This window comes from Erinaceus europaeus, chromosome 11, assembly GCF_950295315.1.
Source record: "Erinaceus europaeus chromosome 11, mEriEur2.1, whole genome shotgun sequence".
NCBI classification, from domain to species: Eukaryota; Metazoa; Chordata; class Mammalia; order Eulipotyphla; family Erinaceidae; genus Erinaceus; species Erinaceus europaeus.
In genome coordinates this window covers 64,341,356-64,364,713 of record NC_080172.1, presented here as the reverse complement: position 1 = coordinate 64,364,713, position 23,358 = coordinate 64,341,356, and the positions used below count along the sequence as shown (strand labels likewise).

The following is a 23,358-nucleotide window of genomic DNA, read 5'->3' as shown; positions in this document are numbered from 1 at the left end:
AAAGCGTGATTCTAGGAAACAGGAGAAATTGGGTCCCTCTACTCAATACTGACCATACTAGAACTGTGTGTGTGTGTGTGTGTGTGTGTGTGTGTGTGTGTGTGTGTGTGTGTGTGTTGTGGTATTAGTAAATGGCTTGTAAATAAAAGGTAGACAAGAGACAGGAAGAAAGAAAATGAGAGGAGAAATACACAAACTACTCTTGAAAAAGCAAGAAATCAGAATCACACACCTGGTCACTTTGTTTAGGGCAGACTGAACCCTGTGAGGGAGTGGGGAGCCAGCAGAAACCCTGAAGCAGGAAATAAGCACAAAACTTCCAGCACTAGCCTACTCCAAAGTGCTACTTACCAGAAAATTGCCTAGAAATGATGACACAGCCATAACTGGGTCATTAGTCTCCTGATAAATATTTCTCCCTTTCATGAGCAACCAGAACCATGACTATGTGGTGCTTTGGCTGTTTAGCAGACCAGGGAAATATGTAATTGGCTCCCATCAGATAAAAACCCTAGAGCATCCCAGTAAAACTAAAGCTCTGTCTCTGGCCCAGATACTAGTTTCTGCTTAATTTCAAGCCATATATGGGGGGGAGGGGGGGAGAATATACTTTCTGGCTTCAGCCCCTCTGGCAAGGCCACTTGGCCCAGAGCCTTGTTGAACAGTCATCAAGGATAGGAAAGAGTTCTGACACCAGACTTTTGGGGGAACAAGGCACCTAAGGCAGAGAAAGAAGAGACATAGAAAGAAGGCTTAGAAGAGAGTTAACCACTCATTAAATATGCCAACTGGCAAATTTAAAAACAAAACCAATAGCCAACTGGATTTTTGCCATCTCTATGAAATTTGCACTTGATTGCACAAAAGCAAAGGAGTCTGGGGAAGGAAAGAAAGGAAAGGCAATGGACAGGGCATTGTGCATGATGGTAGAAAAGGATCTAAGCTGGGGGTGTAAGTGTTCTGTAAAAATCTATCATGAAGGGAAATGAGAAGCTGTACTTATGTATCAACAATTATACTGTAAACCAATAACTTCCCAATAAAATGATTTTTTTTAAAAAAAAAAAAAAAGGAAAAAGAGATAATCCCTTGGATATAACAAATCAACCAGCTGATCATCTCATCATCTGGCACTTGTTTTTCAATGACATTTTAATAATGTAAAATACTAGAAATAGAAAGGAAATTTTGAGACACATGCAAAGGGAGACAGAGTAGTCTTCCAGGAGCCTATGCTCTGTATTTGACCTGTATCAAGGAAGGGGAGGGAAGGGAAGAGTTTAAAATGACACAGGTCCTCAAGAACATGGAAAACACACCTTCTGTCTGGGCTGGACTCTATCTACCTTTTCATCTTGTCCCTCTGTGAATTCTGTCTCCTCCTGTCCTGATCCCTCAACTTCAGGGAAGAATTGGGAAGCACACAAAATGAGAGAAGCAGAGTCGAGGTCCTCTGGGTGCTCTCCCCAACCCCTCCTAGCAGCAGGACTGCTGTGTGATGCTAAGGTGCTGCCCTGGTTATGCACCTCCTCCGGGACTTGTCCCCAGTGTCCTCTGGTACTTAACCTTTACTTCTTCTTTAATTCTCCTTTTACTACTTCTCAGATCTGGAACTCAAAAAACAAAACAAAGCACACATACACATGGATCTAGTTTCCTGCCTCTCAGGAAGAGCCACCAGGAAGTCCCAGGAACTGAAAGAACCATGAGTCATACAGGCATGGGCTCAGGTCCCATCCCCAGTCCCATCCCCAACAGTTCAGGAAGTGATGGGCAGATGGAAAGAGCACAAGAGCAGAGTCAATGTCCCCCCTTTTGTTGCCCTTGTTGTTGTTGCCTCATTGTGGTTATTATTGCCATTGTTGATGTCGTTTGTTGTTGGATAGGACAGAGAGAAATGGAGAGAGGAGGGGAAGACAGAGAGGGGGAGATAAAGATAGACACCTGCAGACCTGCTTCACCTCCTGTGAAGTGACTCCCCTGCAGGTGGGGAGCCGGGGGCTCGAACCGGGATTCTTAGGCCGGTCCTTGCGCTTTGCGCCATGTGCGCTTAACCCACTGTGCTACCGCCCGACCCCCGCAGAGTCAAATTTTATCTCGATCAAATTTCTCAGTCATCCTGCTCTTACACTATCTAATCTGTTACCTTGTCAGTAAAATGAAGATAATTGTATCTACTTTAAAGATCTGCAGTGAAGATGAAAAGAAACAATGGTCGGTTTGTACGGCATGGAGTAAGAACTAAAAACACTGATATTGTTATCATTGCTATTATTATTAGGTCATCTTTGGCTAGACACTTAACCTCTCTGAACCTGCTTTCTCATATAAGTACCGCGTGCTAACTGATTGAGCCACTGGAGCTCCTGCTTTCTCATCCAAAAACTAGAAGTGATAATGACTTTAGGGTGGCCACAAAGTTTACCTATGTAAAGCATTTTGCAGATTATATATGTAAAATTGCAATAATTACACATGTAATATGTGAAAAGCACTTGGTACGGTGCATGATACATACATAGTAGGCACTGAGTGATGGTTTTCTATCCCTTTCCTTTTCAGACTTCCTCGTACACAAAACAGGATAAGAGTTTGCTGGTTCCCTCAAGGCCAAACTTGCCTCAATTTATTAATTTTTTAATAGCTTAAAAATGTAGGAGGAGGGGAACAGAAGACAATTTTTTTGTACTTCTGGTCCCTAAAGCTAGCCTCATTTGCTGTGCTCTCAACCCAAATCTGTAAAAGAACAAATTGTCAGGTGAGAGACTTAAGAGCACGGAGAGAGAAGTGAACGCTGCAGGGTGAATCATTCAGCACTAGGGGGAGTAATAGGCCTGGGAACATGGCTAGGACCACGCCCAGAAATCTTTGAAGCCTTTTCTCCTTGAGTCCCCTTTCATCCAAACAGCAGGTCCAAGCCTGATGAAGACACACCGAGAACTGAGAAAGGCCACTGTGGAAACAAATAAGAGGAGAAAATGCAGGGAGCACCAGGGCAAGCACGTGTTCCCTCTCTTTCCAGCTTAATCCAGAGTTAGAGGTATCCTGGCATTTGTCCTCAGAATGGAGGGACAAAGGGAGAGGAAAAAAAAAAAAAAGCCGGCGTGGGGGGGGGGGCGAGCGGCCGGCGGTCGCTCACAGAGATAAGCACACTTGGCAAGCAAAAGCGCAGAGACTGGCCCCCCACTTGCAGGAGTGTCACTTCATGGGCAGTGAAGCAGGTCTGCAGGTGTCTATCTTTCTCTCCACCTCTCTGTCTTCCCCTCCTTAATTTCTCTCATTCCTATCCAAGGACAACAAGGTCAACAAAATGGGGAAAATGGCCTCCAGGAGCAGTGGATTCGTAGTGCAGGCACCTAGCCTCAGCAATAACCCTGGAGGAAAAAGAGAGAGAGAGAGAGAGAGAGAGAGAGGAAGGAAGGAAGGAAGGAAGGAAGGAAGGAAGAAAGAAAGAAAGAAAGAAAGAAAGAAAGAAAGAAAGGCAGAGAGAGGAAGGGAGGGAGGGAGGAAGGAAGGAAGGAAGGGGAAGAAAAGAAAAGAAAAGAAAAGAAAAGAAAAGAAAAGAGAAAAGAAAAGAAGCCAGGTCACTTTTCCCATTTGCTTCACCTTCTAAATCTGTTTAGCACACCCAGAATTTCAGCAAATCTTGTTGTACTGCTGCTAAAAGGAGCCATATAGAGTCCTAGATGTGGGGCCAGGTGGTGGCACACCTGGTTAAGCACACACAAGGGTCCAGGTTCAAGCCCCTGATCTCAGACTGGTAAAGGAGGGCTGCAGGTCTCTACCTATCTATCTATCTATCTCCCCTACTCCTCTCAATTTCTCTTTTTCTCTATCCAATAATCAATTAAAACTAGTAAAGTCATGGGCCCTCTAGTATGTACCTAAAACAGACCTACTAGCTTTTTCCAAAATGGAGACCCCCAAATCTTCATCTGCAATATTCTTGCCTTTAGGTTCATGATTAATCAACAATTTGTTCTGCGTTATATCTTAACTCTTTTTTCAGCTGCCAGGTTCCAGATGATACCATGATGCCAACCCGACTTCCTTGGGCAGAGGACCCCAGCATGTGTCTTGGAGCCCACCTCCCCAGATCCCTGCCCTACTAGGGAAAGAGAGAGAGAGGCTGAGTATGAATGGACCTGTCAACGCCCTAGTTCAGCAGAGAAGCAATTACAGAAGCCAGACCTTTCACCTCTGCACACCATAATGATCCTGGGTCCATGTTCCAGAATAAAGAATAGGGAAGCAATCAAGGGAGGAGATTGGATGGCACTCTGGGGGTGGGCATTGTGTGGAAATGTACCCCTCTTATCCTGTAGTCTTGTCAATATCTCCATTTTATAAATAAATAAATAAATTTTTAAAAATTCAAACATAAAAAAAGTATTTTAGAGTCCTAGATGTTCAGTCCCCAGATGTTTTGATGAGGGCCGGAGCCTGAAAAGGAGAAAGCATGAGAAAGGTCTCTCAAGTACTAGTTTATCATAACCCTTCCTAGAGTTTGCCAAAAACTTGTATGTCTGTCATCTCACTTGGATATTTACAAATACCTGGTGTTGTAAGAAGACTATGATGCCATTTTATAAATGAGGGATCTGAGGTAAGTGCTCTTAACTCCTCTTTTCTACTAAGTTTTCAGTGCCACCAGTAGTCCTACTCTATTGCTTTTTCTTGTTTTATAACCACTCAAAACTATTCACATCACCCAAGGAAGAGTGCTTCTTAATTCTAAGTATCCCACAAAACTAATTTTAAAGCATGTGCTGCATTCCCCTGTATTCCTAACTTCTCTATCAGGATGGAAAGATGATAAAATACAGGAATGATGGAGGTGTGTTTTGGAATCAAACCTGAGTAAATAAATATTCTGTATTTATAACCTAGGAATTCCATAATCATGGACCTCATTTGAGTCTTAGTTTCCTCATCTGTAAGATGGGAATATTCACATCTATCCCACGGGATTCTTTTAAGAATTAGTGAGACATATTGTATAAATAAGTACATGATGGGTGGGGCAGTAGCACAGCAGTGCAGCAGGTTAAGCACACTTGGCGTGAAGCGAAAGGACTGGCTCAAGGATCCCGGTTCGAGCCCCTGGCTTGCACCTGTAGGGGAGTCACTTCACAAGCGGTGAAGCAGGTCTTCAGGTTTCTTTCTCTCTCTCTCTCTCTCTCTCTCTCTGTTTTCCCCTCCTCTCTTGATTTCTCTCTTTCCTATCCAACAACAACAACAGTAATGGCAACAATAACAACAACAAAGGTAACAACAAGGGCAACAAATTGGGAAGAATGGCCTCCTTCAGGAGCAGTGGATTCATAGTGCAGGCACCAAGCCCCAGCACTAACTCTGGCAGCAAAAAAAAAAAAAAAGGTACATGATGCCTTCAATATATTAGTGTTGAGAAGCTGGGTGGTGGTACACCCAGTAGAGTGCATATGTTATGATGCACAAAGAGATGGGTTCAAGCCCCCAGTCCCCATCTGAAAGTGAAAGCTTCACTGAACAGTGAAGTAGTGCTGCAGGTGTCTCTACTCTGCCTCTCTCCCTTTCTATCACTCTGTCTTTTATATTTGATTAAATTAAAAAGCCTTGATATATGAATGCATTAAGGATGTATAATTATCCTCATCATAAAACTGAATTGAATTTTCTATGAAAAAATGTGATCATGACATCCATGATTACTCCCAATCATCACTAAAGTAAAATGGAATTAAGTGGGAGGGGTATTATTTTACCAAGTAAATTTGTGTATTGGCTTAAATGGTACCCACCTACACACACACACACATGTCCATCTAGAGTCTCAAAATGTGATTTGTTTGGAAATAGGGTCTTTATAGATGCACTGAGTTAAGATGAAGTCATGCTAGATAATAATTAGCTCTAAACTCAGTATGACTGTTGTGCTCATAAAAAGACCAGTGGACATGGAAAGACATCAAGACACAGAGGCAGAGGTTGTGGTGATACTGCTATAAGGAATGCTGAAGATTGCTGAGGACCACCAACAGTTAGGAAAGGCATGTAATGAACAACTTCCTTGGAAGTCCCAAAGCAACCAAATTTGTCAACACCTTGCTATAACACCTCAGACTTCTAGCCTCCAGGCTGAGAGAGAACCAACTTCTGCTATTTTAAGTCACCCAGTATGTGGTCAGTTGTAGCAGCCTTGGGAAATAAATAGAGTTTGAGAATTCCCATAGAACTCAAGAATATTTCACTTCAAGTTGTAGCTCTCTTTAACTCCATCATTGACTCTCTAAGCCAGCAATAAATATTTATGGAACACCTAGGAAATGTAGTTCTTGGAGAAAAATTGACACAAATCTCTATCTCACAGCACTTGTTGCCTGACACAAAATGGGCATTTTATAGATTTTTACTGACAGTGGGTAAAATAGCAGACATACAAATGGTGTTGTGTTGGGGCCAGATGGTGGCATACCTGATTAAGTGCTCATGTTACAGTGCACAAGGATGCAGGTTCAAGCCCCTGGTCCCCACAATGGTGAAGCAATGCTTTAGGTGTTTCTCTGTCTCTCTCTCTCTCTCTCTAGCTATCTTTCCCCTTCCCTTTCAATTTTTCTCTGCCTCTAGCTAGTAAATAAATAAATATTTACAAAAAAAGAGAAAATAAATGATGTTGCCTTATACAAATTAAATAATGTTAACTCCATTTTCTTTGTTGTTATTGTCACTGGAGCTTCACCACTCTAGGCTGACATTTATGGCTAGACAGAGACAGAGAAAGATACCACAGCACTGAAGTTTAATGGGAGTAGGTCTCAAACCCATGTCCTGATCAGGACAAAATAAAGCACACCATCCAAGGATGAATTCACTTTTGACCTCTATATACACTTTTGTGCCAGACCCTCTATTTATGGCTTTTACATACTGAGAAACCACAGAAATCCAGAAATCTTAACTCTCATGGCTGTGGTTGCAGCCCTTTTTTCTTGGGGGGGGGGGGCTCACAAGTCCTGTCCATTCACTTCCTTTGGGGATGATGAATTAAAAGGAAAGCAATCTGAATACTCTCAGGACTCCAAATAATCTCATTTCTGAAGGGCCCTCCCACACTGATTCCAAAATGAGCAAGAGGTTGTCTAGGGACTCTGTGTGTGTGTGTGTGTGTGTGTGTGTGTGTGTGTGTGTGTGTGTGTGTGTGTAGTGGGGTGAGGGGGGTGGTAAGGCAGGTGCTGGTTGCTATAAGGAAATAGGTCACACAGCACTGCTCCTACCTGGTTAGCCTGGGAGCAGGTTGGGTGTTGGTATGTTAACAACTATAAAAGGGAAAGGAGGAGCTGATTCACTGGGGACAACCTAGAATGACTCAGAAGCCAGCAAAAAATAGCCTGCTCTCCCACATCTGCCTCATTGTCAGGCAATGAGGCACTTCCTTATTGCACACCCATAGGCAGGGCAAAAGACTGGAGGAGGGGGAGGGAGAAGGAGGAAATGGGAATTTTTTTTCAATTCCATGGGCTTATTCTAGCACCTAATGTTCAGTTTTTAACTAGTTTGGGTATCTTATTTCAAGTCAAGTCAGTATTTATTGAGTACCTACTATGTGCCCGGCCCTTCACTTTGCTTTTTAGGTGTCCAGGACACAAGCGCAGAGGTCTTTCTGAAGTTCTGTATGTTTTACTTCTTTCATTCCAAAGTTCTAGGGCTGCTGTTGAGGACCTAATACAGCCTCACAGCCTTCCCCATGTAGAGATGATCTTGTATGATTAGTAGGGGAGAGGCATGGTGTTTGTCTGGTCAAGAGCTGCTTTTAGAGACTTCCAGGTTCACCTTCTAGACCAATGCTCCCTGTGAGAATTCAGTGTGTGGTGAGCAGACTCTGGCACAGATGTGGAGTCACACAACCTTGCTGGAGATCTCCCTTTGCCAGTTACTAGCTCAATAGCCTCAACAATTTCTCTGAATTTCTACCTTCCTATCTGTAAAATCGGCATGACGATGGTGTCAACTTACAGGTCAGAGTAGACTTATCACACAGTAGTGAAAAGTAAATAAGATATAGTTGTATGAAAGTACCTGGCACAGTGGTGACATAATACAAACTGACTTAACTCCCTATGATTGCATAGTAACCACATTTTCCCACCAAACTATATACTGTATGAGGACAGGGTAGTATCTCCCCCAGGGACATTATCTATCTAAGTGAGTAATAAGACCCTAATATTGCCTTGTTTAATAAAAATCCTTAGAGGCCAGAAAGATAGCTCATCCAGTAGGGTACATGCCTTGCCATGCCCAAGGCTCAGGTTCTAGCCCTCCTACCACCACCCCCCCAACACCAGGGTGGTAGGTGAGATAAACTCCCATGTAGTATTTCCTTCTCTCTACCCCAGTGAAAACTTCAGCTCAGGAGGGGGAAAATCACAAATAATAATGCTTATTATTATTGTTATGTATAGGAACAATGTATTAAAAGTGCAATACATTACTTATGCAGTACAGTATGCAATTACAGCATAAGGATGTAATAACCATGTGTTGTAAATAACGTGATTACTATTATTTCAACCAGCTGAATGAATCCCTGAACTTAAATAGAGTTTGGAAAAGGAATCCAGAAACCTTAACCTCAGGGAAGAATGTATCCTTGCCCCTCGCTGGGTTCTTTCGTCCTGACTAGACTTGCTGTCACTGGCGAGCTCTGCACTCCTATGTTCACAAGAAGAGACAGACATACCCTGCATCCTCTACACTGTTCTTTGTTCGTTTTCATTGTGAATGCCTCAGCCCACTGCACATGGCCAAGAACAGGAGTGTGGGAGTGGGATGGGGGGTGTCCCCATCTTGTGGAAAATGCAGACACACACAAGACACACAAATATGAGTATTCAAATTCTGCCAGGAAGGCGGGTCGGGCTGGGTATACACTCTCCTGGGTGCTACCTGAGAGGTCCCTACCTTAACCCTCCCACCCTCAGCTCCTACCCAGGGCGTCTGAGGGACCAAGTATTGTCTTCCAAATGTCTGTGAAAAGGTTGGTCTGCACAATTTTCCTTTTTGAATCTTTGAGCTCTTGCTTCTACAATAGTACCGCACCCACACGCACGCTGTCCTCCCCCCCCCCCGTTCGTTCTAAAGCAGGCACTGATTTATTCATATAGTAACCTTTTGGGTGCGATGAAAGACAAACGTGCCCACTCCTGCAGGGCACCCGAAGCCTGACACCCCTGAGTTTCACGTCTACCAGGGTGAGGCACGAAGCACCAGCTCCCGTCCCTCCCAGAAACCGCACGGAAGGTGGAAAGTCTCAGACTCCGGGCGGAGAGAGACCCAGGCCTCCCCCTACCAGGCGGCGGGAGCTTCCTGCCGGAAGTGACGCGAGCTCAATCCCAGTTTGGCTCTCCCCAAACAAAAGGGATCTTGGGGCCCCGGGAGGAGCCTAAGTGACATTGGAGAAACCCCGCCTCCCACCGATGCGGGTTGGTGGCCGCGCTGGTCAAACGAGGTGGTGATTGGTCCTGGTGAATGCCAGTGCCTCGGCTGGCAGCTGGTGGGCGTGGCCTGATGGGCTGTGGATGCGAGCGGGCGGCGGAGGCGGCGGGGACCTGAGTCCGGAGCGCCTGGGAAAGAAAGGTAGGAGCCACTGGAGCCGGGGCTCGGGGACGGCTGGGACACCGGGCTTTCGAGAGAAAAGCAAGAGTGGAACCACTCATGTCCCCCCGCCGTGGTCCTAGCCGCCGCCTGCACTCATCCCTGGAGGGGGCGGGGCCGTCGCCTCCACCTCTGGGCGCTCCGGGGGAAGGCGGCTGCTCATCCTGCTCTCGAGGGTCCCCACCGATACTTATTGTCCCTGGTCCACTAGCTCTGCCGAGGCGGTGTCCTTCCTGACACTCCTTTTCCCCCCGCCCCCGCCTTGGGGAGAGGGCTCCCCAGTACCCCATCCGTAGGCTGTCGCCCCCATCTGCGTTGTATACCCCCTGGGAGGCCAGGCATCCCCCCTCCTCCTCCCCAGCCACCTGTCCCTGCTCGCTGGGATGGAACCGGAGCTAGTTTTGCCCGTCGGATAAAATCAGTGTTCTCAAAAAAAAAAAAAAAAAAAGGAAGGAAGGAAGGAAGGAGGATGGGGCGAAGTCACAATCAAAGATCCAACCTAGACTTAGACAGCCAGCTCCACAGGCGAAAAGGCCTGCCCCCCACTCCAGTTTTCCCCACCCCCATCCTCGGACCCTTTTCCTGCAGCCTCGGGGTGGAGGGGAGAGTCTAGTGCTTCCTCCGCTTCTGGGCGGCTTTCTACTCTGGAGGGCGGAGAAGTAGTAGTAACATGCTCCCACACACACCCTTTGTACCTTCACTTTGTTCTCTATTCTTTTGGGGGAGAACCCATCTAGGGTTGCATTAATTTTTTTACTTGTGCTGTTTTTCATTTTTTGCTGTCTGTGCTATTCCCTGAGAACTTGATGCAAAATCGTCCTTATGTTTGCCAGTGAGGTGGGTGTATTGGCTACCCGCGAGTTGGTCTCTAGTGGGTAGGAATGTAGTGTATATTGTTTGGATGTCAGTGAATAAGACCTTTTCTTTCAGATGCTGCTGTATAAATAAGTAAAGATAGCATTATTGGATTAGGAATGTGTATCTCCCAGAGTAGAGTGGGCTGTTCGTTGCTCTGGGAGACTGCAGTTAACCTTGAAGAGCTAGTCCTCTGGAAACAAAAGGCAGGAAAGGAAGTGTTTGAAGAAAATTCATGTTCATCAGTCTAGGTTTATGATTAATCTGGTCTTGTGGCCTCTGGTCACTTTCTTGCCCCTCTCCTATGGTGGATTTTTCCCTCCATGGAAAACTGATGGATATATGATGTTGGTTGCAGTTACAAGGCCAACATCATCTACTGTGATTTAAGGAATAAAAACTAAAAGTAAACTTTAAATCTCAGAGATGAGGATGAACAAAAGCCATTCACAAAGCACTGTGACTACCACTAAGCCTCTGTGATATTTCATTAGGTGAAACGTTGATTTCAGTCTGATGTGAATGTCCAATAATTTAAGCTGCTATAATCACTTATTGTTAGTACTTCCATGTATTAAAAATATCCACATATTTTACCATTGTTTTGCCTTCAGTCTGAAGCCCATCTTACTACTGTTATCTGTAGCCAAAGTTAATAGCAACAAGATGCAAGGAGTTGGAATCCCAGAGGACTGTTACACTGGCTGTTGTCTTTCACCTTCCTGACTAGACTTTCTGAAGATAAACTTCCTGGAGGTAGTTCTTTTTGAATAGTTAAGTTACAAGTTTTCAGAGCCACTCTCATTGCTCACAGATCTATTCCATGATTGTTGCCAGATCTCCAATGAGAAAGAGAAAGAGAGAAATAAAGAAAGGGAGAAGGAAGGAGGGGAGGGAAACTGCGTAGAAGGATGATCTTCACAGCAAACATAGTATTCTGGGCCCCCAGCAATAATAGCAGAAAAACTAAAGGCAGAACAGGAAATCCCCAAAAAGATATCTCTTATTACATGAGCTGAGAACAGAAAATAAACTAAGGCAAGAGACTGAAAACCAAAGTAGTGGTGATTACTAGAGCCTTAATGAGTAGAGAGGAAAAAGCAAACAATACTCTTGATTATTTGGCACAAGAAGCAAGAACTTGTTTGATACACATTTGGATCTTGGATATATTTAACTTTTCAACATCTGTGTGGTCATACATGTATCATATACAAAAGGCTGTTTTTTGTTTTTGTTTTCTAATGCCAAGCTTTATTTCATTATTCATAAACTCTTTGAAAGCAGAGTTTTGTTTGTTCATCTTTGTATCTTTCACAGTACCTGGTAGACGTCAATAGTTGACCCCGTGAGTATCTAATTTAGTTTGAAGTTATCACTTAAGATAGACAAGATCCATACGTACTGTTATGACATGGAAATTATTAGTAGTATAAATAAGATATTTTTGTCTTGACAAAAAATATTTGATGTTTTAAACTCTGCTCTTTTTTTATATTTATTTATTACCTTTTGTTGTCCTTGTTTTATTGTTGTAGTTATTATTGATGTCATAGTTGTTGCATAGGACAGCGAGAAACGGAGAGAGGAGGGGAACACAGAGAGGGGGAGAGAAAGATAGACCCCTGCAGACCTGCTTCACTGCCTGTGAAGGGACTTCCCTGCAGGTGGTGAGCCTGGGTTTGAACCGGGATCCTTATGCCTGTCTTTGCGCCTTGTGCCACCTGCGCTTAACCCGCTGTGCTACCGCCCAACTCCCTAAACTCTGCTCTTTTAAAGTGACTTGAAAATGTTTAATTTACTGTAAGGAATTACCTTCTGGTTAGACATGTAACTTTGCTGGAATGAAATTTGAAGCAGACTTATAAGTGTAATCAATGTTCATTATTTCAGATTCTTATCTTTATAAGAATCTGACCCAATAGGAAAGATGTGAATTTAGGAGAGCACAGAAGAATGAGTTGTTTGCTGATTTTTGTTTAAGATTGATTTATGAGTGTTTTATTTTGACAAGTTACTGATCAATTTTGGCATTTTTAAAAATAAACTTGTAGGTGGTTTTGTACTTTTTAAAATTAACACTAAAATCAAGATTAGGACATAAACAGTACTGGATTCTGCATAGGATGATGCAGACTGAGTATGGTGGACATAACACCCTCAGTTTCCTGTGGACTTGTCTCTGACAGCATCAGGGTTGTAGTACTACCAGTTAAATTTGTAAAGCAGGACTGAAATTCTGGTTCTTCTGGGTGGAACAGATTTGTAGGGGTTGCTATTGAACTGGTGTTTGGTGGCACAAATGGGGAAACAGATTTTCCAAGAGGAAATCTGTGTCCATCTGTGTTAGCTGACCCCAGGGATGGCTTGTCAACCTGTTTCTCTATGGGCCATTTTTCCTTCTTTCCTGAGTGCTTGCTGCCAATATAAAATCAAGTTTTGCAAACTTTAGTAAAAAATAACTTATAGGCACATATAGAATGTGGTAATTTAGGGAGTCCGGCAGTAGTGTAGCAGGTTAAATGCACGTGGCGCAAAGCGCAAGGACTGGCATTAAGGATCCCAGTTCGAGCCCCGGCTCCCCACCTATAGGGGAGTCGCTTCACAGGCAGTGAAGTAGGTCTGCAGGTGTCTGTCTTTCTCTCCCCTTCTCTGTCTTCCCCTCCTCTCCCCATTTCTCTCTGTCCTATCCAACAACAACGACATCAATAATAACTACAACAATAAAACAACAAGGGCAACAAAAGGGAATAAAATAAATAATAAAAAAAAAGAATGGTGTAATTTATGGCACAGACTTAAAGGCAAATCTGTGTTCAAATCCCAGGACTACCCTTTCATTCTGTAACCCACAGTAAGAGCAGTTTTCATTTTTAAGATTTATTTATTTATTTCACATGAGATTGAGATGGAGGAAGAGAAAGGGAGAGAGAAATCAGAACATTATCCTAGTACATGTAACACTGGAGATGGAACCAGGAGCCTCAGGCATGCAAACTCAGCTAAGCTGTCTTTCCATTTCCCCAGCCAGAAGAGCAGTTTCCTGTCTTTATCACACTCTAGTTTCCTCTGCTGTGATATAGAAATAACTTTCAGGGTTTTTCTTTTTGAGGAGAGGGAGAGAGAGAGAGAGAGTAAGTATCTGATAGCAAAGTACCTAGCTTGTAAGAAGAACCCTAATATTTGAAGGTATTATTGCTAATACTAATGCTTTGCATGTGAGGTAAAGAGTTTGACATTGAATGTCCTTTTACTTCTTTATCACTGTAGAAAAGATGAAGAATTAGTGTCAGAGTTTAGGTATTGGTCAATTTAATTTTGAAGATTTCAGTATATAACTAAGATTCCTAAGTAGAGGGAAACAAAGCTCAGATATGTCATGATCTCAGGCATCTGACACAAGGAAGTATGTCTAGTAGGGATTTGTTTTAGAATTTTGTCAAGAAGCAGATTATCTCTTGATTTTTATTGTTGTTATTATTACTATTATTATTTGTCCAGGAGAAGAAAAGGCAAGATGGCCAACCATGTAGTATCTTCTGCATGAGTTGTCAGTTGCTTTACACTAAACACTATTTTGTCTTAAGTACCTCCTACCTCAGTGTCATATAAGTGGTTTTGTTGATAATTAACTCCTGTGCAGTTCTACTTTTTGTGAGATCTAACAGATTTGCAATGATAATTTTAGTTCAAGGTGATGTTTGGCAACAGCAAAGTCCCTCACCTGGATAGTGCACTTTTCTTTGTCGTACATGCGACCCAGATTGGAGTCCAGCCCCCACTGCATTAGAAGAACCTTTGGTGCTGTGGCATCTTTTCTTCATTCTCTGTCTACCAGAAAAAGATAACCTGGAGCAGTGAATCCCTGATGATGATAACAAATGGTGTTTGCATTTTGAAGACAACTCCACTACTCCAAAAATAAGGAGTAACTCATTATAGGAGCAACTAGAATGGGTGAGAAAAAGTCATGTAGAGGAGTTAAGAGTAGAGGTGGGAGAGAATTGAAGGAAACATGACATTAAAGTTTAATAACTGAGGGACTTGGTGGTGGCACATCTGGTTGAATGCATTCATTACTGAGCACACTCATTGCCAAGTGCAAGAACCCAGACTCAAGCCCCCAGCCTCACCTTGTAGAAAGTTTCATGAGTGGTAAAGCAGTGCTGTAGGTGTCTCTCTTTTCTCTTCCTCTCTCTCCTCTTCCCATCTCAATTTTTTGCTGTTATATCATAAATAAGTTAATTAAAATTTTTTTAAAGTTTTCTTTTAAAAAAGCAACAGTAAGGTTCTTCCCTGCCAAGTATTGTCAAACTCTTTCTCGGGTCCAGAGCCAAAGCTTCAAATCTAAATGTGCCTTTTGCTGCTAAATAAGTCCTTTCTGACATCTGGAGACACAAAGAATATAACCCTTAACTGTTACTGAATTCAATAGAATCTAGAAAGGAAAATAAGAGAGCACAACATGATGAGGACTACAGACAAATATGATCTTGAGCCTCAGGAACATGTGCATAGATTCCTAGTGCAAAGCTTCTAGGGAAGGCAAGTCTGCGGTATGATCTAGAAAGGTGAGAGCCAGGAAGGAATACAGAGGGAGAGGCAAGTGGGATGAATTGTTTTAATAGGAGATGAGAACTGTTAGAAAGGAAAGAAGAACAAAGACTAACTGATGAACTGTTGGGGGAAAAAAAGAAACTAAATTTTTATATAGTTTGGTAGGTGCCCCATTCCATGGATTCAGTTAACTAGTCCTTTCTGTTACAGTGGGTTATACAGATGGAACAACAGAACCAATCTGGTTCTTAAATGGTTTGTTTATTTTTACCAGAGCACTACTCAGCTCTGGCTTATGGTGGTACCTCTGTCACTTGGCTTGATTTTTAAAGGTACAGAAATGGGCTCATCTAATTCCACATATCAACTTCTTCTTTTGGCTCTTTCCAAAATTGAAAGCATAGAAGAAAATTTCTGAAAAGACTCTACCCCCCTAAACACTACCTCAGTTCTAAACTAGTCTTCACCACACTGACTAACTTCTGAACATGTTCCTCTTGGGGGTCTAATTTCTTCTCACTCAGCATGTCTCACATCATAGTCATCATTTCCCCCCTCAAAACCAGTTCCTTTTCTAACATTCCCTACTTCTCTTAATGGCATCATCATTCTCGTTACCTAGTCTTAAAATGTCAGCTGATTTGAAATTATTTCTCCTTTACCTCCTAAAATGGAGCCATTCTCAAGTTAACTGTAAATTCTTTATAAGAGCTCTTACATTGGTCATTTCCATCCATATGACCACCATCTTAGTTCACCTATTTTTGCCTCACAGCTGTACTGTTAGAAGTTTTCTCTCAACTGCCCTCTCTGTTTCTACTTTCTCTTCAGTTGTATCAGTTCTGTACCTTAAGCCTTAATCTTCCTAAAATTATTTTTTCATTATGATATTCACCTGCTTCAAAATATTTTCATTTCCTGAAAGATAAAGTTCAGTTTTGTTGGCTGTAGTTCAAGGAGCTGTACATTTTCTTTTCAAACCACCATTTTTAAATTCTTTTTTTTTTTTTTAACCGGAGCACTGTTCAGCTCTGGGTGATGGTGGTGTAGGGGATTGAACCTGGGACCTCTGGAGCTTCAGGCATGAGAGTCTATTTGCGTAGCCATTGTGCTATCTCCCCTGCCCTGCAAACCACCATTAAAATTTTGTTGTTGTTGTCTTTATATATTGAATAGAGATAGCCAGAAATCGAGATTAAAGGGGATGTTAGAGAGGAAGAGACACGTGCAACACTGCTTCACCACTCACAAAGCTTTCCCTCTGTAGGCGTGGGCCTGGGGATTGAACCTGGGTCCTTGCCCATTGTAACATATACACTCAACCAGGTGTGCCACCACCCAGCCCCACAAACCATTTTTAAGTTACCCACTGAGCTAAAGACTGCTAGGTACTAAGCTTAATCACTCTGAATAAGACAAAAGTGTTTGTCAGTAGAAATTAGGAGTCTTAGGAGACAGACAAGTGGTATATAAATAGATGAACTGAAATAATAGAATGTGATAGCTGCTCCTAAGTTACATGTATAAGCACATGCCCATTTTACATTTACTATAATGTAAAGAAAATAGCTGTGAATTTTTCAGAAACCCTACTTCTTAGTCATTACAATTTAAAAGTATGCCTTGATTAAAAGCTATAAAATTCAGTGGTGGCAAGGGCAGGCTTTTCACCTATATGTCGAAGTCCCCAAAGGCTAGTTTGGGAGAGTGTCCTTTGCTTTCTCCTGTGTGATTGAAGATACGCTCTGCCTGAACACTGTTGGATATGTCTCTAAGCTGGCTTCCCAGCAACTGACAGAGTCAGGAGTAAACACATTTTGTTTTCTAAATTAGACACATAAGCAGTAGAAAATGACACCTTACAGGGAAAAGGGAAGTTTATTCTCCTTGCACTTGAAACCACATATTTGCTCTCCAGGGCTGAGAAATGAAAGCACTCAGAAGTCACCCACTTAAACTTCTCAGTATCATGTTAAGAGTATATATTATTACCTCCATTTTATATGTGAAAAACCTAAAGCTCAGAGGATATGTGGATCAAGGCTCTAAGAAGTGGCAAAGCCATGATGCAAGTTCAGGTCTGTCTGACTTGAGACCGGCATAAGGATCCTGGTTCTAGCCTCCAGCTCCCTTCCAGCAGGGGTGTCACAAGTGGTGACACAGGTTCTGTCTTTCTCTCCCTCTCTCTGTCTTCCCCTCCTCTCTCCATTTCTCTGTCCTACCCAACAATGAGGACATCAATAACAACAACAATAAAAAAAAGGGCAACAAAAGGAAATAAATAAATAAATATTTAAAAATGTAAAGTGATAGGGGAGCTGGAAAAAATAAATCAAGGCAAATGTTCACAACAAAAATAAATTTGTGATTTAAAAGGCAACACAAAATTGTCAATCCAATAGTCCTGTTGGAGGTTGTTGGGAAGTGGCTTGCAGTTCTGGGGTGAGTAAGGCTGCAGACTTAGCTAAAACAGACACCTTTACTGTTCTATGGTGCAGCCTCCGTCCCATAACCTTTCTTCCTATGTAGTCAAGTTCATCCTGCATTAATATTTGAAGTATTGTTTTATCCTAGGATTCCAGACTGACCCATGAGTCATTTTGCTAGAAGCACAATTAGTCTACATGCTACTGTTCCCTTATTGTGGTATTTTAAAAAATCAAGGTGGCAAGGGCCAGTGGTGGCACACCTGATAGAGCACACACATTACAGTGTGCAGGGAGCCGACTTCAAGCATCTATTCCCACCCTCTGGGGGAAAGTCTCAAAACACTGAAACAGTGCTGCAGGTGTCTCTCTCACCCTATCTCCCCATTCCCTCTCAGTTTCTCTCTGTCTCTATCCAAAATAATCAAATAAATAAAATGTAAAAAGAATTTTTTAAAAAGCCATGGTGGCATTATTTCAGGAAAGCAAAAATTTCAGGGACTAACATGATAAAAACAGATTTCAGTGACATAGTCATGTTGTGATTTCATTTAAACAAAGCCAACTGACAAGTATACTTAATGTGGTTATACTTGTAATTTTCTGACGTTGAAAGATACCTCTGTTTATTTTAGTGAAACAAGTTATGAATGTAAAATTTATCATTCATTTTTCACTAACACGCATTCCAGGAGCGTAACTAATGTGGTTCTTCTGGTTTGGTCTTGTCTCAGATGAGACTACCTGACAGGGTGTAAACAGATATCTAGGTGGACAGACCTGTTTTTAATAGTGATTTTAATAGTGTTGCACTAAATGTTCTCATTTGTGGGTAGAGATATTTGAATGTTTGTAGGCATAAGACCACTTTCTTTTTTTCTTTAGCACACATACAACTATTGTTGGCTACATATAGTAGAGGCAATAAGAAAAACAGGCATGCACATAGTAAAAGAGATCAACATTCACACATCATTCATAGAGATTTACCAGGGATGCATGAGTTTTAGTTGAGCGAAACAAAACAAAACTTGATGCCCATCATGATGTCCTAGAAAGTGGAGATCTTAAGGCCAGATCTTAAAAAGACAGCAGTATTAGACCTGATTTTACTGTTTAACTTCAATCTTTAATAATGAGCATAATAGCTCCAACCTTAGTTTTCATCTGTAAAATGAGAATGATAATGAGCTTATCTTCTGAGGTTACTTCCAGCAGTATGGCTACATTTTAGCTGAGGCTTTTCCATCACACAATTCATAAGGCTGGTCAAATGAGATCAGATGTGAACAGTGGTCAGAGAGGAAGCCTTTGGAGTTAAAGTACCTAGTTTCATGGGGGGGGGGGGGAGGGAGAAGAGGTGGATAGCATAATGATTATACAAGCAGACTCTCATGCCTGAGGCTACAAGGTCTCAGGTTCAATCTCTCGCACCACCATAAACAGCTGAGTAGTGCTCTGGTAAAAAATAAATAAATAAATTACCTAGGTTCAAATCCCATTTCTCCCACATACTAGCTGTGAGATTCTGAACAAGTTATTAAGCTTTCGTGCTATAATTTTCTCATCTGTGCTGGGGATAATAATGATTAATTGGTTGGTAAGAGTTTACTATCTGGGAGTAGGGCGGTAGCGCAGCAGGTTAAGCGCCAGCGGAAGGATCCCGGTTCAAGCCCTCGGCTCCCCACCTGCAGAGGACTCGCTTCACAAGCCGTGAAGTAGGTTTGCAGGTGTCTATCTTTCTCTCCCCTTCTCTGTCTTCCCCTCCTCTCTCCATTTCTCTCTGTCCTATCCAACACCAACAATACTAATTACAACAATAAAACAACAAGGGCAACAAAAGGGGATAAATAAATAAATACAAAAAAAAAGGTTACTGTCTAAGGTTTTGACGACTGGCATCACACATGTCAAGAACTTAGAACACTTCCTGAAATACTTTGTTTAGTTCAATAAATTTATATTTTTCATTATTATTATTACTTGAACTCTTAGAAAATTATGCTATAAAACTCTGAGATGCTGGTAATTACTGTTGGTAAAATCAGTCATCTTATTATTTTTGTACTGGTCATAAACCCAGAAATCCTGGATCCTGGAATCTGCTTTGAATAAAGTACTGTGTATTTGAATAGAGTGCCTAACATATCTTAACCATTGACATTATTTAGTGTTAGCTTTATTACAGAAGTAGTTTTTATTATTATTATTCATTTTGTTTTAATGAGAGAAGGAGATAGAAAGACCAGAACACTGCTCAGCTTGGGTTTATGGTGGTGCTAGGATTAAATCGGGATCGCAGAGCCTCAGGCATGAAAATTTTTTGCATAATCATTATGCTATCCCCCCAGCCCCAGAACTAGTTTCTTAAGGTCTCCTTCAATGTCTATATTGACAGAATTAAATAAACAGGCTTCATCTGTTTGCACTGTTGTAATTCTTTTTTGTGTGGTTGTTCATAGCGTATTTCAGGATCCTAAAATTTATAATCTCTAAAACTATTTAAGAACGATTTTCTTTTTTTAAAAGATTTTTTTGATATTTATTTCCTTTTTGTTGCCATTGTTGTTTTTATTGTTGTTGTAGTTATTGTTGTTGTTATTGATGTCATCGTTGTTGGATAGGACAGAGAGAAATGGAGAGAGGAGGGGAAGACAGAGAGTGGGAGAAAAAGACACCTGCAGACCTGCTTCACCACCTGTGAAGCGACTTCCGGGCAGGTGGGGAGCCAGGGGCTCAAACCAGGATCCTCACACCTGCGCCACGTGCGCTTAACCCGCTGCGCTACCACCCGACTCCCTAAAAACCATTTTATTTTATGTAATCCTATTATAGTGTTTGTGTCTAGATTTTTCCCTTCTTGTAAAGACATTAGCTGTATTAGATTAGCACCCATCCTAATGACCTCATTTATACTTAATTACCTCTGTAAAGACTCATCCAATTATCCCCCCCCCCCAAAAAAAAAGGGCTTACAATTACCTCTTTAAAAATCCTGTCTTCAAATGGCACTCACATTCTGAGGTAGCAGAGATTTCCTAATTTCCAGTGTTTGAATTTTCAGGGACCATGATTCAACCTCAAAAAAAAATAAATAAAAATACAGGTAGGCCCATAATATCCAAATAAACAAGAAACTGTATCTTTTCCCTTTAACTGAAATGGTTGATTTCACATTTGTAGTTAAAACATACTGCTTAGTATTGTAAAAGTGATAATAAAAAGAGATTAGTTTGGGTCCTGGTGGTGCCACACCATGTTGATTGCACGTGTTACAAAGTACAAGGACCCAGGCTTGAGCCACTAGTCCCCATCTGCAGAGGGAAAGCCTTGCAGGTGGTAAAGCGGTGCTGCAGGTTCCTCTCTATCGCTCTCCTTCTCTGCCTCCCCCTTCCCTCTCAATTTCTGGCTGTCTCTATCCACTAACTAAATAAATATAATTTTAAAATTTTTAAAGAGATTAATTTTTTGTGCTTTATTTCCTGGTCCTTTGTAAAGAACACCAAAACAGCTCTCTTAAATATGCAAAATATCTAATTTAAGTTTTTGTACTTATTTTCATGAAGAAGAGAGGCCAGAATACTTCATTATTCCTAGCTGGCATATGGTGGTGCTGGAGATTGAACCTGCTTACCTGTATGGTCTCAGATATTGAAGTTTGACATTCTCCCTCTATGCTATCTCCCTGGCCCCAAGATTTACTTTCGTAAACCAGAAATGATTTTCTGATAGTATTCATTTTAGGTATATTTTTATTTCCTGTACTAGTTTTAGAATGACAAAAGTGGAGTGGGGTATGCAGTGTGTAATGTTGGCAGGTTCTCAACTCCCAATGCAGAAAAGTAAGGAACAGAAAGTGGAAACAGGGGGTCGGGCGGTGGCGCAGTGGGTTAAGCGCACGTGGCGCAAAGTGCAGGGACTGGTGTAAGGATCCCGGTTTGAGCCCCCGGCTCCCCACCTGCAGGGGAGTCGCTTCACGGGCGGTGAAGCAGGTCTGCAGGTGTCTAGCTTTCTCTCCCCCTCTCTGTCTTCCCCTCCTCTCTCCATTTCTCTCTGTCCTATCCAACAACAAAGCAACGTCAACAATGACAATAATAACCGCAACGAGGCTGCAACAACTAGGGCAACAAAAAGGGGGAAAAATGGCCTCCAGGAGCGGTGGATTCATGGTGCAGGCACCAAGCCCAGCAATAACCCTGGAGGAAAAAAAAAAAAAGAAAGTGGAAACAAAGTAAAACTTGGACTGGTTAATGTATTGTACTAAGGCAAAGGACTCTGGGGTCTGGGGAAGGAGGACAGGGAGCAGGTGAGGGGAGGGAAGATTTCATCTTCTGTGCCTGATGACAGAAAAATGCCAAAGTTGGGAGTAAGAGTGTTTTTGTAGACACCCATCATGGCAAGATGGTAAGTTATACCCATGTGCCAACAACTGCGTTAGAAACCATTAACTTCTCAAAAAAAAAAAAAAAAAAGAGTTTGTGTGTGTAAAGGAAAAGACGTGGGGATAGCCTAACAATAGAGCAGCACAGGATTTATGTGCAAGAGATCCCTGGAAGACTCGTTCTCTCCTGATCATTGGGTCTGTCTTGGTGGGAAGTGCTATGTGAATAGAACAATAAAAATCCTGAGCAAACTCCTGTTTGAAATCATTGAAACACTTAAAGCTAAGCTTTATCCTTAACTTATAAGTGATCTTTTTTTTTTTTTTTTTTTTTCCTGGAAGGAGGTTGGAGCAGTGCAGGAGATTGAAGAGGACTGACCTATGGCACAGACAAAGGGAGAGCAAGGGCAGAGCTCCAGGACCCTTTGGTCTCTGTGGCCACCATACCAGGCTAGGGAACCTGGCACCTCAGCCTCATAAGCCTGGTCCTCTGCCCAGTGAACCCTATCTCCTGCCTCTCTTTAGCTCCTGGGAACAGATCCTGTGAACAGATTGCAAACACCCAAAGCAACAACTAGTCCAGACCAAGGGGCAGTGCAGTGGGAGCAGGCCCGCCCAGCAGAGACCCTGCTGGGTTATGTCTAAGTGGACTTACTTTTAACAGGGTATTAAAATATTTACAGCTTTGTCTTTTACATATATTTGAATTAGTTTAATTGAGAAAACTGTCAAGTTAAATATAGCTGCAGCTAGCTATGCCACAGTGTATGATAATCTATCAAGACACCTTGTCCATAGGTGATTCTTTTTTTTTAAATATTTATTTTATTTATTTATTCCCTTTTGTTGCCCTTGTTGTCTTATTGTTGTAGTTATTATTGTTGTTGTCGTCGTTGTTGGATAGGACAGAGAGAAATGGAGAGAGGAGGGGAAGACAGAGAGGAGGAGAGAAAGATAGACGCCTGTGAAGCGACTCCCCTGCAGGTGGGGAGCCGGGGTTCGAACCGGGATCCTTATGCCGGTCCTTGTGCTTTGCGCCACCTGCGCTTAACCCGCTGCGCTACAGCCCGACTCCCCCTCATAGGTGATTCTTACTTTGAATTTGTAGACTGTAGCATTTTTTAGACAGAAATATTTATGTCTAAACTCTAAGGAAGGTTAGGCCTCACATACAGTCTAAGAATGAGCTGAGCATCTGGTTGAAATGATCATGTCTTACAGAGTTATGTAATGGATGATGACAATGATAAGTAACAGCTCATCTGAAAATTAGTGTAGAATGAGTCTAGATTACAATATGACACACTGAACATCTGGTGTCATGTTTCTGATGTGAATATAGGATTGGAAACAGCATTTTCCTGAAAATACTGGGCTGCATAATTTAGATATTGGGCAGAAATTATTTGAGGAGCTTATTTAATGGTTTCCCTGTGATAGTTTTGTACTCTTATTACTGACTGCATAGCAGACTCATGTCCTCTTCTGAATGGAAGGATTCAT

The 23,358-nt window shown here is 42.1% G+C and overlaps 1 protein-coding gene across 3 annotated transcripts in view; it reads left to right on the top strand.

The window, feature by feature from the left end:
* The first annotated feature begins 9,508 nt into the window (after nucleotides 1-9,508).
* The window catches only part of CTTNBP2NL (CTTNBP2 N-terminal like), a 67,705-nt gene continuing 53,855 nt past the window's right edge, over nucleotides 9,509-23,358 (top strand). The window contains exons 1-2 of one of the 3 annotated variants that reach the window (XM_060201880.1): nucleotides 9,596-9,618; nucleotides 14,186-14,448. The gene's annotated coding sequence lies outside the window, so the exon portion shown is untranslated. Of the gene's footprint in view, nucleotides 9,619-14,185; nucleotides 14,449-23,358 lie in introns of all 3 variants that reach the window. The other 2 variants (XM_060201881.1, XM_007526942.3) reach the window with 2 other exon arrangements.